Source organism: Equus asinus, chromosome 16 (genome assembly GCF_041296235.1).
Source record: "Equus asinus isolate D_3611 breed Donkey chromosome 16, EquAss-T2T_v2, whole genome shotgun sequence".
In the NCBI taxonomy this organism is placed as follows: Eukaryota; Metazoa; Chordata; class Mammalia; order Perissodactyla; family Equidae; genus Equus; species Equus asinus.
Window position 1 is genome coordinate 32,780,781 of NC_091805.1, and position 6,000 is coordinate 32,786,780.

Here is a 6,000-nt window from a genome sequence, read left to right on the forward strand (position 1 = left end):
ACTCCGTGATCAGTGATTGAACCTAATAATATTTTAAATCCATTGAAATTCCACATTAAACACAGTTGTACCTGTAAATAATCCAAGCTGTTTAAAGCTCACTGCAAATGCATTCAAACCACACTTTTTAAAGTTGTAAATTACGATGGCATTTGTCAAGCTGTCCCTCCATCTGGAAGCACAGTCAAATATCAGGTGTTCCACATTAATTTTGTGTAGGCTTTGGAAAGACGGCTCATCTAATAGTATACAAATTTCCCAAAACGCATCTCTGCCTAGTAGTTTACATTACACAAATGAATATTATTATTATTATTATCACCATATTTAGAAGGAAGGCCTGTGAGTCATCTTTTATTTCTGAAAAGTTATTCAGTACCACAAATTTAGAAACACAATAAAAATTCAGATTTCCCTATGCTTTTATTTCCCCCTATAGTCTAGCATTAAGTGATTTTTTTTTCAAACATTCCTTGGAAGGTGATTTTCTCCTAAAAAATCAGAGACTTTGATTGATCATGAGACTTATTTTTCCCCCATCTGATTTTCTAAGGCCAGATTAATTCTATCCAAACTGACCCAAAAGGATAATGAGTAAAAATTAGTTGGGCCCAAATATTTCTAGTATGCATTCCTACTTGAAAAACCCATGATGTAGATAATGTGTATATTAGTTGTTATTTTATGGAATAAACTTGGTATAATTTATTCAACTACATATACTGTTTATCCTATATAAGCGTGCACACACGCACATGCATGTGGGTGCTGCATACATGCATATATATTATGTAATGCCATAAAAGGCACACATAACTCAGAGAAACTACAAATCTCTCATAGAAATTTATTCAACAATTATTTATTGAGTGCTATTGTTTCAGGCACTGTGATAGACATTAGTGATAATTCAACGTATAATAAAGACAGTGTCCTTGTCATTCACAAACCTTAAGCCACTAGCAAGCTCAAAAACACACACCATCAGATAGAGATTTTGAGTAAGTGACTTAACTTAATGGGGTTATTGTGAGAGTTAAATGTCAAAGTGTATGTAGTAGTATTTTGTAAATTGCAAATGCCAAGTAATGTCAGTTAAATGTGAAAAATTTAAAGATATGTTCTTTAATGCTCATATTCTGGGAAAACACCATTGGTGTATGGTTGACTATGAATGATTTGGGGTAAAATGCAGTGTGAGTAGGAGGTTTATAAACTTACCTGATTTAAAGCGTGTGGGAAAAAATATCCTCCAGAATGAGTATTCCCTGAATTTTCCTCGTTACCTTGAGGCCTTTTGCCTGGGCTTGTTGCTTTTCTCTCCTAATCAAAAGTTACCATAATTCCAGCAGCTGGCATTTAAAGCTGTCTCTTTCATTTCTGGCTGGAATTTTACTCTTTCATAGTTTTAAATGCATTCATATTTGGAATTGAGACAGAACCTTAGTATAAATTATTCATTGTTCCTTTTGGTCATCTGTAGTGGATGCTGTGATGTACCTCACAGATCCCCACCCACCCTTCCTTCCCACCTGTTCAGGTCCAAAGTACTCATTCTCACAGCTACTGGGAGTGTTGGTGGGTGACAGCTCTCTGCTGAGTCCCTCTCTGGAAATTGCCGCTGGCTAAAGAGAGCCATTCACCTAAGGGTCAGGGTGGAGGACATCCAATGATTGATTGATATGGGGCTATATAGTCCTGGCACTTGCCTCAATTCAAAACATCTTTGAGGAGCCTTCCTAATTTCAGAGGTCCCTCAAGGGATCATCTAAGACATTTGTTGGGGTTGCAGTAGAGTTCAGCTTCTCCTTCTGTCCATCCTGCTTTATCCTCCACCCCCACAGGTCCTCATCCAGACAGCACTTCCACATAAATAAACTTCCTGCATGCACATTTCTATCTCAGGGTCCACTTTCCAGGGAACCTCAGTTGCATTGTCACTATTGTATGTTATTTAGCTGATCAAATGTATTGCATGTAAAATGTACTTAATTACCCACATGTCTGGACATAAAACATTGACTCATATAATAAAATCTCATCATTTTATTTCAGTGTTCTGTGACATTCCTACATTTTTCATCCGTTTACTCATATCACAAATAACATGTGCCTAATATACTAAGTGCAATGAAAAACATGAGAGTGTCATGGTGAGCAAAATAGAAGTGAACTGTATGCTCATGCAGCTTGCAGATGACTTAGGGAGATGAATATTTGTCAAGTAATCAAACAAAAATATAATATTTACTGTGAATAACACTATCAAGGAAAAACAGGGGGTTGTTATAGCAGAGGGACCTGGGAAATCAGTGAAAGACTCCTTGAGGAAATTATCTTGCTGCTAAGATCTAAAGGACAATAGGAGTTAAGAAGGCAAAAAGGAAGAGATCAAAAGCATTCCAGGCAAAGAAGTAACTGTGTAAAGACTGCAAGGCTGGAGGTATCTTGATAGAAGGGAAAGGAGGCTCTGAGAGCTAGAATTCAGGCAGCTGGGGAAGAATAACCCAGAGTGAGGCCATGGAGATAAGCATGCCATGCAGTGTTTTAGTCTTAGTTTAGGATTTTGGATATATTCTGTAAGACATGGGAAGTCATGGAAGTTTTTTAAAGCGGAGGAATTACATGATCAAATATGTATTTTGAAGTATCACTCTGATTGCAATATATGTGTAATTGCATATTCATATGCTCACTAGGGTGAATGTGTGAAAATCAACCAAGGCAAGTGATTTCTGGAGATGGGCTCAGTCATTTCCTCCACAGGCTAGCCTGGGTGGTAATCATCACCGACACTAGAAACCAAAATAGTGAATTTCCTACCATATATCAATGCCGCTGTTATTTAGCATTTTGTAACAGTTAAAGAGCAGATCTATATGTATTTAATTGGAGTCTGGAATGAAAAACCTACACCCCAGAAAGATTTCTGTCTCCCAATCAGTGGCTGTCTTTCTGTTTTCCAACAGAAAACTATAGTGATCCATTTTTAATTGTCTGAATAACGAATGACATGCTGTTCTTGTTCTGCAGTCTGTTTGCAGAACACCTCTCTAGACTGCGTGGGCCTTGGTGGTGTTGAATGGGTCTTATCCTTTTATCCTTCATGCCTAGCACAGTACTTAGTAATAGGAGGTACAAAAATATTTATTTAGGAATAAATATTCGTTATTACTCTCTCTAAACCTGACATAGAGTGTAGAAAGCCTAAGAGGAAAAGATTTCTAGTAATATACTAACAGATAAAGGGCATTAATGGGCAATTTTCCTCCACAAAAAAGAATACAGGTGGTTGATAAAAATGTGAAATTGTATCAACCAAATTGGTAAACAAAGAAATGCCAATTAAATGATAATAAGGTATGATTTTTCACCTATCAGTCTGTACATTTTTTTTACTAGATTACTAGTTTATTATAAGAAGATATAACTCAGGAACAGCCAAATGGAAGAGATACATAGGGCAAGGCATGGAGAAAGGAGGTGGAACTTCCACGACCTCTCCCAGCCTGCCACTCTCTCCCAGCACCTCTACATGTTCACTAACCTGGAAGCTCTGGCAAAAATCTTTTTTTTTGAGGAAGATTAGCCCTGAGGTAACATCCGCTACCAATCCTCCTCTTTTTTTTCTTTTTCTTTTTTTTGCCAGGGAAGATTGGCCCTGAGCTAACATCTATGCCCATCTTCTTCTGTTTTATATATGGGACGCCTGCGACAGCATGACTTGATAAGTGGTTTGTAGATCTGTGCCTGGGATCCAAACTGGTGAACTCTAGGCTGCTGAAGAGGAGTGTACAAACTCAACTGCTGCACCACTGGGATGGCCCCGAAAATTTTTTTAATGAGTGATCAGGTGTAGGAAAATTAACAGATTCATAAGATTCTATAATGAGTAAAAACTTGGTACAGTATACCATATATTGGTACAGTATATACAGGCTATATATGTAGCAATACGTAGCCAAACTATAAGCATGTGCATTTTTTTTCACCCAAGAGCTTCATTTCTATCTTTATGTTAAAAAAAATTATGCTTATATGCAAAATATACCTAAAAATATGGTTTATTCCAAAGTTGTTTATATAAGAATAAAAAAATTACAACATAAATGTCCTGCAACAGGTGACTGATTAATAACTATATTGAGTGGGTACAATTTAATTTTATGTAGTCTTTACAAATGCAGTTGTAGGCTATTAACAACATGGAGAGATATTGGCAATATTTCAAAGAATATATGAGATTATAGGGTCTAAAGATACATGGTGACATAACAAACACATGTCAGTTAATTATAGGAAAAAGTAAAAGGAGTTTTAAAAACTCCATTGCATTATGATCAAATACACAAGTACATAGACCTTTCATAAGTGTATATATGTATGCTTGCATGTAAGACTCTCACTACTTCCCCCATGGTGCTCGGCACATGTTGGACACTTTGTAATGTATATATGAAGTATTTTATTTAAAAAACTGAATGCAAAAATTGTCTGTAATGTTCTACAGTCCATTCTATGAAAATATTATGATCATATTCCTGGATGAAAAATTTTTTAAGGATTATAGAAACTGGCAAGTAGTGGGAACTACTTAAGCTTTATCTAACTAGACAAAATAATCTGAATGTTTGAATAACGTCCTATTACAAAATAATTGTTTGAATGTTTCATTTAATCTGTAAAACAATAAGCTTGTCAGTCTTTTGCTCCAAACTCGTCATGGCTTCCCATTTCACTCAGTAGAAAAAAGTCCTTACTGTGGCGTACAAGGCATGTGTGACCCAGCTGCTTGGTCCCTCTCTCCCCTAATTTCTGCTATTTCTGTTCACTCCAACTTCATCCACACAGGTTTTTCCACTTGCCGTTCCCTCTGCCTGCAATGATATTCCACCAGATGTTCCAACAGCTGGCCCCGATCAGCTTCAAGAATTTCTGTAAAGGTCACCTTTTTGGTAAGTTCTTCTCTGACCTCCACATTTAAAACTGCAACTCTCATTTCTCACATTCACTTCCCCTTTCCCGTCTTCCCTGCTTTGGTTTTCTCCATTGTTGTTAGTGCCATGGAGTTGATTCTGACTCCTAGCGCCACTGTGTACATCAGAGCAGAACCCTGCCCACTCTTTTTGTGCCATCCTCTCACCTTCTGACACTACATCAGACAAGCTCCCCTGCTATTCATAGGGTTCTCATGGCCAGTTTTTTTGGAAGTGGGTGGCCAGGTCCTTCTTCCTGGTCTGTCTTAGTCTGGAAGCTCTGCTGAAATCTGTCCACCATGGGTGACTCTTCTGGTATTTGAAATACCAGTGGCATAGCTTTCAGCATCACAGCAGCAGGCAACTACCACAGTATGACAACAGAAAGACAGACAGATGGGTGATGTGGTTTCCTGAGTGGAAAACGAATCCGGGCTGTGGTGGTGAGAGTGCAGAATCTGAACCACTAGACCACCGTGGCTGGTTATTTCTCTCCATAGCATTTTATGTCAACTGACATTCTATTTGTTTTAATTATGTGTTCATTTATCATCTACTTTCCCCTACTGGTAAGTTCCACAAGGTTGTTTTATTCAGTGCCTGGACCAGTGCTTGGACCAGTGCCTAGCACATTGCACATGCTCAACAAATATTTTGGATGAATGCATGAAACACCTTGTAGGTTACAGTGCCTTATCATTTTTTATACTTCTATATTAGCACTTAGTATTAAATATCATACATTTATGCGCCTGTCTCCCCACAGATAGAATTGTTCAAGGGCAAGGACTAGGACTATGTCGTATTAATCTTTGAAGCCTTCAGCTTGCATAGTCTCTGAAAATGAGTAAGTGTGTTCTAACATATGTTGACTGAATGAACAAATGGATTAAAAAATCAGCATGTTTGTGTGCTTTCCCAATAGCACTTGCCCCAGTGCATCTTTTTTTTTCTTTTAAAGATTTTATTTTTTTCTCCCAAAGCCCTCCGGCACATAGTTGTGTATTTATCAGTTGTGGGTCCT